The sequence below is a fragment of the Anser anser genome (genome assembly GCF_964211835.1).
Source record: "Anser anser genome assembly, chromosome: 7".
In the NCBI taxonomy this organism is placed as follows: domain Eukaryota; kingdom Metazoa; phylum Chordata; class Aves; order Anseriformes; family Anatidae; genus Anser; species Anser anser.
The window spans coordinates 15,935,767-15,949,743 of record NC_139727.1 but is presented as its reverse complement, the minus strand read 5'-3'; the positions used below and the strand labels follow the sequence as shown (position 1 = coordinate 15,949,743).

Below are 13,977 nucleotides of genomic sequence, written 5' to 3'. Positions count from 1 at the left end.
TGAATTCAGTGGGATTACTCAAAGCTTTAAACATACTCAAGTCTTTACAAGTTCATGACACAAGACTTCATATTTTACCCCTCATAGACCTTCGTGCTGGTGCACTGTTCTGATTCTCAGGGCAGGGATAATTCTCCACATTTTCTAGTTGTTAAGATCCCTTGTCAAGAAGTATTTATATTTTCAAAAAATTCAACGCTTATTTTCATACTTTTCCTGCACATTAATTCTTTTTGAGTGAAGCATGTTGCAGATTGTAAAGCTTTTATGGTATAGAAATGACGCACTAATAGCATTTCATAAATAGATTGATGATGCTGTAACACCCACTTACAGGTCTCATTAGTGTTCCGTGGTTATAGGTGCAGGGGAGATGTCAACTTTGGTCTGAGGGATCATGATGCTTCTTGATACAGAAAAGAATAGACTGTAGACAATGACTTTTCACTGCAGGAAAAAAATATAGACAAAATGAATGCTCCATCACTTTGCTGGACAGAATAATAAGCAGAATGTAGAGAGCATTATTGGTCCTGTCCCATGGGGGGCTGCTGTATGAGAAAAAAAAGAACTCGTGAGAAGTCAAGTGGACTAGCTTTTGGCATCCAGAGAGAGAAATGGTGCTTCTACTCTTAGAGACTGCTACTTTGTGACACTTATAAATTACATAGAAAAGTTTTAACAAAATAGCTAAAATGCTGGAAGTATTTTTTTGGTTCTGCCTTTGAAGTATGTCAAGCTATTTGCCTGACCAAAATAAGTATGTGCATGCAGTTTGTTCGTTCGTTTTTAAATAGGAATTTTTCTGCTGATGTATCTGGGAAACTCGCATGGGAGCACATTCTTACACTGCTGTGTTTTAATACCGTGAAGAACCTTTTATAACTTCCTTTTTCTATTCCTCTTTCTTCCCTCAATAGTAAACAGAAAACTCCACTAGTGTAACAGCTGTCTCTTCCATGGCTGTGATAAAATAAGTTAATTGACAATGCAGAGTCTATAGTAGTGTTTGAGCAGCTTTAGTTTTCTCAGCAAGATAATCCCAACATGTTAAGAGAAAAAGGTATATGAGAAAAAAACAAGTTGTCTTTTCACGCATTGATAATTAATCATTTTCAGTAGCTAGCTTGAGAAAGCCCTAATGCCACACAGCTGTAAGAACCTGCTACTGCATTGTCTGCAACATATAGTTAGCATTGTTACCTATGGACTTGTGAAAGCTGGAAATCACTGCTCTCAGCAAAGTCCAAGTAAAATGCATTGTTACTGATTAGCAAGTCAGTTGGATATAGGCATATTGGAATTGGAAATTATAGTATTTAGCATTTTAGGTAAAGGTGTGCACATATTATTTAGGATGAATATTGATAAACGTAATATGCTGAAAAAAAAGTATAGGTACTTCTGGGGAAGTCATTTCATTCCAGGATGAAATTCTGAACTGTCTGTCAGCATAGTTAGTTACCTGCTCAGTTTCTCTGTTTAGGAATTCTTACAGCTTTTGTTCTGAATTCCAAATCAAAAATCAATTTTAAGGGCTAATTTGTTAATGATCTTGGTATTCTTTGTCTAATTAGAAAAAAAAGAAAGAAAAGAACAACTAAAACTCTTTTTTTTTTTTTTTTAACAGTAATTATTTGCAATAAGATCAATGTACTTTTTATGGCATAGGAAATAGGTAATGTAGGAATTCCAGGATAATATAGCAGTCATATGCATTATGCATATGAGTACCATTACATGATTCAGATGTGCAAATCTAATAGCTTTTCTGTGGTCCTAAAAGGAAGATCCTGCCTGCCCTTCTACTGTTCTCAGCCAGGTGGTCCCACAAACACACCAAGACCTACTTGACTGACTACATGGTGAACTGATTCAACTTACTAACCCAGCAGAAAATCAATCCTTAAGAAATTTTTCTGATGGGTATGAGAGAGAAATGGCTTACTGTGTAGTCATGTAAGCATCAGAATGTGCAGAGGGAGAGTATAACCACAACTTCCTGTTGGACAGTCTCAAGCTGTTAGATCAGCTCAGCTGTTGAGCCTGACTGTACTCTGCACTGCCTGGTTGACTGAGATGGCTCTAATTTCTTCAGTCTCTGACTAAATTTATGTAAACTCGCAGTATCCACAGTTATGTTGCAGAAAGATTGACAAATTACTACTTATTGTGTGGAAAGATATCTTCTTGCCTTTGTTTTGAACCTCATTATAATTAACATCATTTGATGCACTTCAGCTCTATATTAGAGGAAGGAATGGAGAGCTGATTCTTAAGCACCCTCTCAATACAGCTCTTAGTTTTGCCAACATCTCTCATATCTCCCCTTTGCAGTCTCTTTTCCAGTCTAAGGAGTCCGTTCGCATTGAGTTGTCCCTTCTATGAAATCCATTCCATACCTTTGATCACCTGGAGCACTCTTCTCTTGATCATCCTTGCTTGCTGTTTAGAAGATCCCTTTCTTTGATTTTTCATAATTTTGTTAAACCAGTCAGAAATTTTCATCTTTGGACATCTGCCTCAGGCTGAATTGGTTGAAAAGTTTGACTGAATTGTAGCAGTTTTCACTGATATTGTAAGTTGACCTCTTTGTTTATATTAGTGGAATAAAAGGGCATAGACTATTATTTTGTCTCTTACCATGACATATATCACACCTAAAGTAGTGAAGCTGTAGAGCAGCATACCTCTGTAAAGTCTGTGCCTACAGTTTCTGCTGTCTCTGCTTCCATGCAGCCACGTGGTACTGCCACTTCCTTTGCACTGAATCAAATGATTGTGTGATTTTCATTTAAATCAATTCAGCAAACGTTCGTGGTAGAGAGCTGTACTGCAATGTAAGAAAGAGTATGTTTTCCACAGAGTAGGCCTGGGGAACTGACTCACCCTACAGCTGCACGATAGCTTACCTTGCCAGTGTTTGGGAGTAAGCAAGACACTAGGGATAGGAAAGGAGTAAGAGTACCCGTTTTAGTAAAAGCCCAAAGTTTCAGCATGCAAGATGTAACATCAAATCACACCCTCTGCTAAGATGAGATGATGCTTTATCTTTGTTGTTTGAGATGGTGTGACCATAACTTTTGATTGAGGAACACCTTGAGCTCATTTTCCTGTTAAGTTTTGGTTCATCCATTCTATTTAACAAGCTTAGTATTTTTTGTTTTGTTTTCTTTGTAACATTGGTATTGCTGCAATGTCAGGGCTCTCATTAAATTTATTTACGTTTATACGCTTTTGAAAATAGGCAAATAAATCCAAGTTCACATATGCTGGTTCATCGCTTGCTGAGCTTTGGTGCCACCATATCTGCAGAATCCATTTGTAATCTGTCAAAGGTTTTTCGTTGTTGTTGCTTTAGCAGTACACAGTGTTGCAATATCCTACTAAGTTTATTTTCATGAGGTGTATAATTATATATATATATGTATGTAATAGTAATCATTATTCAATATATAATATAGGTGGGAAACAGGTTCAAAACATGTTCCTCTGCTGCCATGATAAATGAGCTCCTTCTCTATTTTTATGGTTTTTTTTTTTTTTTTTTTTTTCTGAGGTTTTTAATCCCCCAGTTGTATAAGCATGCTTTAAAACAAAGTTATATTAAAAGACTGCTCTGTGTAGGATCACCTGAAGGGAAGCTACTTAAGTAAGATAGTGTGGCATAGAAAAGGGTGAATATCAAGGAGAAATGACTAAATTGAGAAGAAACAATAGTTGGAGGGTAGTATGGTAAGTAGACCGATAAGTGTAGCTGGTAGACTTTCTTGTTGAACTATTGAAGGAAAAGCTCACCCCAGAGAGTATTTAGAGAAAAATGAAATGTTGTAAGAACATGTATAAAAAGGTGCACACTACGATGTTGGGAAGCACTAGGAGAAACTATTGTAAACTCATCTTACTGCTGTAGATTGCTATTCAACTTCCCAATATGAATTAGTGTCTAAATTTTCCTTTAGCATACAACATTCACTTCAGATTTGTTCTGTTTGACAATAGTCCTACAGCTGTGATAGGGGAAACAATGTAAATATAACCAAGGAAGGAAAATACATTATTCCCTACACCACAGATTGCTAGCCTGTCTTGTGAGCCGAGTCGAATATTACTAGAGACTGAGCCCTTAAGGATAGTCGCATTTTGGTAGTTACCCACCTGCTATTAATTAAGCAGCATACGGCATGCTAGTCTTTCAGCTTTTCTCTGAATAAACTACCTTTGAAGATCCTACAGTTGTAAGAAATCTCAATGAGGCTTTTAGAAAGGATGTACCTGAAATGAAATTGTGAGATCTGGCTAAAAGGAAGAGGTAAGATTCTTGCTTTGATGTATTGTTTGTATATGCTGTTTTAGTACAACTAGAGGAGAGAGGGTGTTCAGGAAATAGATTTTAACCAGAAATGTTACTCTCACTTCATTTCAAAATTAGTAGTTAGCCAGAGTCATTCCCCTACAAAAGCAATTAAATTGTGTTTTTCATAGTAATACAGGTGGAGGATATCAAGTTCCTCTTAAAGGGTGCAGCATGAGTTACTAACTTGGATATCTAGCAGAAAACTTTTAATGTTTTTCTGTATCTAGTCCTAAATTCTGAACCTAGTTCATTTCTCAATGGACTGAAACTATCCCTTGTTTTCCTAGTATCAGTGGTGACTTAAAGGTGATATAATAATTTGGTTTATGAAAGAAAAATCATTCTTACCTGCCTCTCTTGTTTTTCTCTGACGAAAAACACAACATTTTGATTTAAAATATCATTTTGGAATTAAAATGTGCATCAAGAATAATGCTGCTAGGGTCACGGAGCAGCTCTAAATTTGTATTTGCATAGTAAGAGATTCAGAGATTGAAATCTGAGTGAGCAGAACTTCTTCCTGGTGATTTTAATGTTTCTTCTGGCTTTAAATTACATTATGACAGAACAAAATAAGAGTAGAAGGGAAATTCTTGAGAAATCATAGATGTATGGTAGAGATGAAACTAGCATAAACGGGGATGCAGACATTTTTTAGTACCACACGCAGCAATATATCACACTAGAACATATTATTAGTTTTCTGCAAACTGATATAAATATCTTGAGAATTGTTTGAAAGATAATTTAAAATAATAAGATCTCGGAGAAATTATTAAAAATAAATGGAAGAGGGAGTAGAATTACATAAGTAATACTCAAGACAAGATGAAATATTGAGAAAAACAAACCAGGTGATGGAAACCTGGGAAAATTTCACTGATAGCCTTTCTATTATTGACTGAGCAATAAAGCAGTTTGTTTTCTAGCTTGAGATGATGTATTTTCATATAGCTAATGGACTATGCAAATGAATTAAATTAATTGGTGTGGATAAGACCCTAAAAATCAATTTTCTGTGGAAAAAAATAGCCTTTTCATATAAGCATAAGTGTTTTTCCTTGTGCACATCATCAAATAAAAGCAATTATATTCTCAAATAAATTTATTTCTCTATTAGAAAGCAGAAACTTTAAAAAAAAAAAAAAGTGTCACAAAAAACAGGCATTTTGACCTGCCAAGAAATAATTTTTAGCCTCACTTGTAAGTCATAAAATCCTGTTAGGGGGTCTTTGTAAATCCAGATGAACTTAGGCCCTTATCCTGTGATTTTTATACTAAGTCATATAAAGTGAAATTACACTTTGTTCAGGAAGAGAGATAAATCACAGCTTCTCTCAGGAGGTTATACCAATGTGTTAGTCAAAGCATGATAATCGTGGTGAATCAGATAGAAAGGGGGAAAAATAACAGTATATTTTATTCCACTAATGAATAGTAAAATAGTGAACGACAGTAAAGTTTTTAGGAGCTGTGATTTTCAGTATATTTGAAGTCTTTGTAATTCATACTTGCAGGACATTAAATTAGAAATGCTTTTTGTATTTCTGGTATGAAGTTAACAGCACTGTTTTAACACTGATTTATTACTAGTCTGAATTGAGTAATAGCTATCCCATGAGAATGCACAATATTGATTAACTTAATAAAGGCCTTAATTTTATTTTATTCTTCTACATTAAAAATCCCTTGAATTTATTTGTGCGTAATAGGTTGCAATACTAAAATATGCTGCAGCAATAGCATGAAGATCAGACTTGTATTTTTTTTCTGCTGCACATGCATTACTTCCCATGAAGAGTCTTCAGAAAAATAAATACTTAGTAAGTTCTAATTGCTGATCTTTCTGCAAGAGACATAGGGTTATGCAGTTTTCTGACAGATGCTGTTATTAACTCTCACACGCACTTAAGTAAACAGAAATTGTCATTCAGAAAGTAATGTTTTAATGTGTGGTAGTATTTTTTTATGTTTGGGAGAACATCTGTCAATGCACACAAATAGGAATGTTGAACATTACCATGAAATGTGATAAAGTTGTGCTACTTTAAAAATTGAAGATGTGTCATACATTTTGATAATGGAATAATGGAGACTCCCTACCCCAACTATCATCTCTGTTCAAGACCATTAGGATTCAGAATATTAAGAGCAGAGCAACTGGGCGTAACAGCCCACGTTCAACATCTGTCATGCTGGAGTCCATTAGTGTTCAATTGCATCCTATTGTTTTTGGATTATTCAACCTCATTTCATTGTCATTGCTTCTGCTAGGGATTAATCAGCTGTTTACAACCACACCAAGTTTTAGAGTCATAATGAAAACAATTGAGCCATAGTTCTAAATAAATATACAGTATTCAGCCTCTAATGAAAAAAATAAGTAATTTATGAATGCTGGTAACAGTTTAATTAAGTTTGAAATCAATACAGATAATAAATCTGTGTGTGACAGGTTTTTTTGTTTTTTTTTTTTAACCTTCTGTGTTTATCATAACATGATCATATGATGTTTCCTTGTAGGTTCATGTAGATTATGGTTTTAATAGTATAAGTACAGTAAAACAGAGATGTTTTGATTATACTGTGTGCGTGAATGGTTCCTTCACTATCGGTACAGTTAATAGCAGAAATGGTCTCTTACCAGCAAGCAGATTCTTTTTTTCACATCTTTTATTCTCCTTACCTACTTAAGGATATTCCTAAGAAACATTTTATGTTTAAAACCACATAAATATGCATGTGTAGTTTATGCACAGTACATTAAAAAGGACAGTTTTCAGACTATTTGTATGCATATGTGTTTTTGCATGTCTATATCACAACCTCTCCAAATACTTTTACAATTATTCTTAGATAAATCCATAGCTACATTTTAACTGTTTAAATATTTTCTAAATTATTTTCATAACATCACTGACATGGAAATATATAATCCCAGTTTTTCTCAAGATACTGCTCTCTGCAATGGAGTGTACTTGAATCCTAAAGGGTTTCTGATAATTTCAGTCTTCTTTCAGCACTGTATAGTACAACACAGTAGTATTCTCTGCCATCTATCACCAAGCTAATTTCTCCTCTATTTCATTAGAATGATTATTTTTTTTAGCCCTAATACTATCTAACTAGAATTTTCAAATAGGTTAATGTATGAATACTGCAATGCACAGTGAGAGGTTTTTTTTTTCCTGAGTTGCAACAGATTATCCATTGAAAGAATCTTTTGCTTAACTGCCTAGAGTCTTGTGGGGCCAGCCAGACACTGCTCCAGATGGCAAGTTGTTAGGGCTGGACAGAATGGCTTTGGAAGACTTCTCAACAGATGAAGGCTGTAATGTTCGGGTTTTACTGTTTTTTTTTTCCGTGTAGTTCCCAGGGTGGGAAGGTACTGGGATAGAAGCAGAGTGCCGCCCGCCCACCTGCTACCACCTGTTTAGCTTTTGCAGTTTCTATAAAGCCTCTTCTTGTCTGTAAGACATGATCATTGCTTACCGGCAGGAGTCAAGAAAGGAGAGATTTTTGTTACGAAGTTATGTCTTCAGATTGCAACAGTTCATCATTTCAAAATACTCTCCTACGCTGAATCAGAACTTTTTTCATTCAGAATGGCCATTGGAAGTGATGTGTTTTTAATTCAGTAAGATCCTTGGATTAAAAGGACTGTCTTCTTCAGTAACTCATATTTTGAGAATGGAGATTTCTTTGTTTTCTATCTCTCTGAGTTCACAGAAATGAAAAGAATGAAAGCATAAGGCATTGAAAACTCTTTATTCTTTCATTAAGCAATAAGAAGCAATTTTCAGACACTTCCGGAAGAGCCAGAAGACCTTTTGTTTTGTTATTCTTTGATGCTAAGAAAAATATCTCCTCATTGCTGTTTGGAAGAAGACTCGAGAGGTACACAGGCTAGTCATAGGAGTGCCTTCCACTACCACTGTTCAGGTGCTTCATTTTTAAAAAGTTTTTTTTTGTGTGTGTGTGTTTGTGAAGCTACAACTGTAAATCAAATATGAAAACCTGTAAATCCAGTAATTTGGATTCAGGTGTAGAATCAGACAGCCAGTGTGGAAGTGGACCAGGCTGTGTTGTGAAGTGCAGTTCAGAAAGGATGGAGAACGCTGCCAAGAGAAGATTGGCTGCCAATGCGAGGGAGAGAAGACGGATGCAAGGACTGAACACAGCCTTTGATCGTTTGAGAAAGGTGGTTCCACAGTGGGGTCAGGATAAGAAGCTCTCCAAGTACGAGACCCTTCAGATGGCTTTGAGTTATATCATGGCTCTAACAAGAATACTTGCTGAAGCAGAAAGATACAGTACTGAAAGAGAATGGATAAGACTTCACTGTGAACACTTTCATCCAGAGAGCTACCACCATTATACGGGACAAAAAATGGCAACGGACAGTGATCCTTACGCACAGCGAATATTCAGCTATCACCCTGATCACTTTCAAATAGCTAATTAGAACTTATTATGAACTAAGAATATGCAGCAGGCCAGATGTGTAATTTAATAATTAGCAAGAGTTAATCTGCTTGAATAAGGTAATATTGGCATTATAATAGCTCATTTGTGTTTGCATCTTACACTACTTTGACAAAATAAATTTGCTTTGAGAACTTTAAATCAATATACATTTAAGAAGATTGAATTTATTTAATGCTGATGGAAAGCGTAGTTTTAGTTCAGCATCTTTCAGGCAGTTGCTTGCTAGTTCATTTGACTCCTTTAAATAATGCTTTTTCTTTGTTAATCATGATTCATGACAGTATTTTCTACCAGTCACAGGACAAATTGACCCATGGTGTGACTGTATAGAATAACACTAGAAATGAATTTAATTCCATGTTTTATTTTTGCATCAGCTTTAAAGTAATTCTTTGTTTTACTTTCATATAAATGGCTCCCATGGGAAAAGTTTTATAATGTATTGGAGTTCTAGTCCTCAGAGAACTAACTTTCTTAAACTTTGTAAGTTTGACATATGGGTTCCAAAGTTGCGTAGGTTTGCTTTAATCCAACTTATGTTGTATCTTGTATGCTCGAAAAAGAGCTAGTTGCAAGTCATGAAAAGAATGGTTTTATTTTTAGTGGATGTAAAAGCACATATTATTATATACTGCAGTGAATGCTCGTGTGAAAACAATCTAAATTTCTAGATTTTTGTAGAGTTTGTGTTTGCATTTTATTTTTTAATTTTATGTTATCTGGAAACAGTAACAGATTTTTTAAGTCATAAATAAAGTGTTTTCTATGATATGTCCTCACATGCTACCTTAAATCCCTACTCTAGGAATTACTTACTAGTGGCTTCCTTGCCCTGAATGTTCTATTGCTTCCATCACAGTCCCGGCAGAAAAATGAACTAGCAAATGATGTTTGCTTACCCAGTTTTACAGTAGGAAGTGTGTTTCCTGTACCCTCTGAAAAACAGCCTTTGAAGATGAGTTTGGTTTAAAGGCATAGAGCATTCTTGCAAAGCAGTTGAGTTAATTTCATCCCTGCTGATGCCCTGAATTGTCTTTTGTTTGTTTGCTTACTCCTTCTGCTTTGGAAGATAGAGGGATCTGGGCAGAAAGGGCAGAAGAGGAAAGGAGTTGGGAAGGTTAAAAAATGAGAAGGAGCAGGACAGCTGGAGAAGCAGATGTGTTTGTAGCAGGATGTAGAGTCCACAAAAGTTTGACTGCAGATGCCTGTTGTGATGGCAGCAGACTGTGAAGCTGAAGGGTACTTCTGCTGGTGCTGCTGATGGGAGTTTCCAGAAACAAGCCCCTTGCTAGTGTTAGCCATGTGGGAGGAGAAAAGGAGCTGCTGTCTCAGAACAGCTGTTAGTGGATTTCCAGCAGGGAAGGCTGGCAGGTTCCCTGCTGGCTGCTGCCGTATCTTATATTTTAGAATTCTTTCAAATGACAAATGAATAGCTTTGATAGAAGCTATTTTCAACAACTGAGCATCTTTCAATGAAAAACAAAAGCAGCAATAAGAACTAAGCTCTGTTTTGGGGGAGGGTGACTCTGCCACAGGAACAGTTACATACAAAGACCTGACCTTATCATTTGCCTTCTCTCAGAACTGCCATTGATATTTTGCCCTTGCTCACTGCCCTGCAGACATTTCCAAAGCCAGGAGTCGGACTGTCTCTGGAGTGAAAGCTGCTGGGACAGACTTTCAGGTCTAGGTTAAGCAAATATAGAAGAGGCAACATATATTCTGAGCAACTTTCTCCCTTAAACACTGGTATTCTGGTGTGTTTTTTAATATATATTTTAGCCTTTCTAAATGTGGTAGTAAGTAGTGGTAATTTTTAAAATGTGGACTTTTTCTTATTATGAATTACATTAGCTCTTTATTGGCACATAGAAAGTGTCCTTTGGCTCTGTGCATGTGGATTCAAACTTTTGGGAATTTGATGTTGTGTTCACTGATTTCTTTGCAGAAATTTATAGAGAGAGACAATAGAATTAATTGTTGTCCATCACATACCCAAATTAATACAGTTGGAATTTCACTTACTGTTAAGTGTTCAGTTTATGTACATAATCAATACAATCCTCAAATAATTAAATGATGTGCCATCTTGTACTACTTTATTAGCTGTAAACTTTGGGCAGAAATTGTATCACTTGCACTATTTGCACAGCAGTGGGTTTTTCCTCCTGAAGCAGGAATACAATGCAAATAAATCATGCAAGACTCAGCTTAGTGAAAGATAGCTTTCTTAACCCTATATGGCAAGGATAACACAATATAAAAATATACATACCAGAGTAGGATAGAAGAACAGTACCAATGTGTTTCTGCACTACTGGCAAGTAATTTGATTTTGTGGGATGTGACTGCAGTTTATATGTAAGTTATGTAAAAGTATGTGACAAACCTCTCTCATCCAGTTTTGTTTCTTCCATGCAGCATTGTAATTTACTGTCTACTGATAGTGGTCTGATGATAGAAATAATTACAATAATAATGGTTTAGTATGCAGTGAGTGATTAAGTGGTAGTAAGCTCACATGAAGAGCAGCAAACTAACATAAAAGTTCAAAAATGTGTGGTCATATTACCTAAAATTGTTAAGAATTGAAACCAAAGCCCTAAAGAGCACTGTGAACACTTTGTAGATCAAGTCATTGCATCAGTCTCTGTTGAATAGTATGATCCCCATTCTCTTAGATTTGGTTGTTCTAGGGAGAGTTGAATGCTTTATTCTCTTTAACTGAGGTGCAATCTATTAATAGTAATTAGTAATGCTGTTAGTAACTGAAATGTGCTTTTACGTAACGGTGCAGTATTTTTGTTTCTTGGGATAGTGCGGTGTTAAGCTGAAAGTTAGGCTTTCTAATTTACTACAGCACTTACGGCAGCAGAGTAAGTTCTTTATAGTGTGTAGATAGCTGTCTCTCTATTGATTATCTGTCAAAGCTTTTAGGGAGGTGTAATGGGGGCAGGGAGAAATTTAATTATTCAAAATTATTTTTGAAGGCAATGTGAATAGCAGATATTCTCCACGCTGGTTTGGACTCCTCAAACTCAAGAACTATTTGGGAAGTCATTTGTTTCTTTTCCTAGCTTTCCTTTACAAATACTTTAGTGAGACTGTGAAAGGTAAACTTGACCATTTAGCTTGGGTTTGATTGTTGCTCCAGTAGATTTGTTCCCCACTGGCTGTTTGATGCTCCTCAGATAAGAGCAGTGACCCTTTTTCTGTACTAGACTTTTAATAATACAGACATTTGAAGCCCCTTCCACTTAGATAATTTTTTGCTTCCAGTAGGTCTCCAAATGAAAGAAAAATGTAGATGGGCAGAGCTTGGTGTGTTCTTAGAGGCTGAGTTTTGTCTGCTCATAGATTTCTGTCCCACTATACAGCAGTGCAAACCTAAGATACTTCTACTTTTAATATCAGTACATAGCAATTCTAGAATCACATTGTGAATACACTGAAGATGAGAAATGCTTGCTTCATTAAATATTTGCTGCATGCTAAAGACATACGTGTCTTTAGTGACATACTATTGAAATTCAGTGCACAGTTCTAATGAACTGTCTGTAGGAAACTAACCTGTGTTCTTCTAGAAGGTTCAGACCGCATTCCAGGGTTTTCTCTTTGAACTAGTTATAGGTGCTCTTCTACAATTCTTTGAATCGTGTCACCCTGTTTTATCAAGGTGGCCAAAGTTATTTTTGAACTCAAACTGGAGTGACATTTTTAACAGCAGTGACTTTTCAGTGCTGGAAATGGAACTAGGGTAGCATGTTCCCCAAATGTATGTTAGTAACTAAAAATCACTGGTTTATTTGTAACTATTGAGGTTACCAGTGGATATGTATTAGCTAATCTTATAACTTTAATTTATTCCCGCTTTTTAAGATTCTTTTTTCTATCTCCCCATTTATAAGGAGCAGTCCATCTTGTACTATACACACATATGAGGTAAAGCTCAGTTCTTGACTGGAATTCCTAAATGGTGCTGCAGTACACGTTATGAAAAATAAAAATGTTGCTAACCTTAGTTACAGTCTTATAAAGTCAATGACATCGCAACATGGAGAAGCATGAGTATTGTTAGATTGTTTAAATATTTAGCTAAGTTTCCAATACCTTGTTAAGTAGAACATCCTTGGTGAAATCTTCATTGAAGTCCCTATTGCAATTCACTAGGCAAAAATGGCAATTAAACAATTCCTATCATATTTTTATATTCCAAAATATGCTTCTGCCTTATGATAATGTTCACCCTTGCACTTAGGTTTCCATCTATTTTGCTTAAGCAATACGGATGCAGTTTTCTGTAATTTAAGATTGGATTTATCTAGATTTTACAGATTCAATAAGAATCTTCAGAATAAGATAAGAATCTTCTTTTTGCTCTACTTATGTTCAGCTGTTGTATCTCTCCAGATATCCAGACAGAAAAACAAATGTACTGAAAATAAAGACATGTTTATTCATTGGAGAAACAGTCCTCTGCATAGATGTAACAGACACTGATTTCACCCATTACTTGTGCATTTAAAAAAATAAATATGTTCTTCTTTAATTAAATTTCAAGAAGATATTGCTTTGAAAAAAAGCAAACCCCCTGTATATTAAAATGTATTTTCTACCAAATAATACATTTTAGTATTTTGAATATTAATATTTTTCTAATTTGCAATTCAGTTTTCATTTCTACAGAATTAATCATGCAAAGTATATTTTAACTTTCATAGGATTTGGTCAAGATGTCTGCATATGTAACTCCAAAGAATAAAGAGAAGTTCATGCTTGAGTGGCTTCCCATAGTCCACAGTGCATAGTCAGTTTTTCAAAATTTCAAAATGTCTTCATTCTTTTTCCATTTCTTAAAAAAAAGTCACATGGTGCTAAGGGATTATATAATCCTGAAGAGTCTGTTTCTGAACATAATTTCACACTGATATAAATAGAGAACTCCACTTAAATTCGTAGCACGTATGGCCCAAGATTTCTTTGTATTATGCAATAAATGGTTCTTTATAGTAGACTTGAAATATAAAGGCATTAATAAAAGCAGCTTTTGCTGCTCAGGGGAAATGATAACATGTTGCAGCTGCTTTAGCTCATGGAACTGTAGCTGAGCTGAAATGGTCTTAAGAACATTG

At 35.4% G+C, this 13,977-nt stretch overlaps 1 long non-coding RNA gene across 2 annotated transcripts in view; it reads left to right on the top strand.

Annotated features, from left to right (window-relative positions):
* The window catches only part of LOC310903007, a 91,001-nt gene that overhangs the window by 2,790 nt on the left and 74,234 nt on the right, over positions 1-13,977 (top strand). The window contains exon 3 of one of the 2 annotated variants that reach the window (XR_014587225.1): positions 7,856-8,369. The exons of the other annotated variant lie outside the window; for it this stretch is intronic. This is a non-coding gene — a long non-coding RNA (uncharacterized lncRNA). Of the gene's footprint in view, positions 1-7,855; positions 8,370-13,977 lie in introns of those variants that run through there. 2 annotated transcript variants of the gene reach the window in all.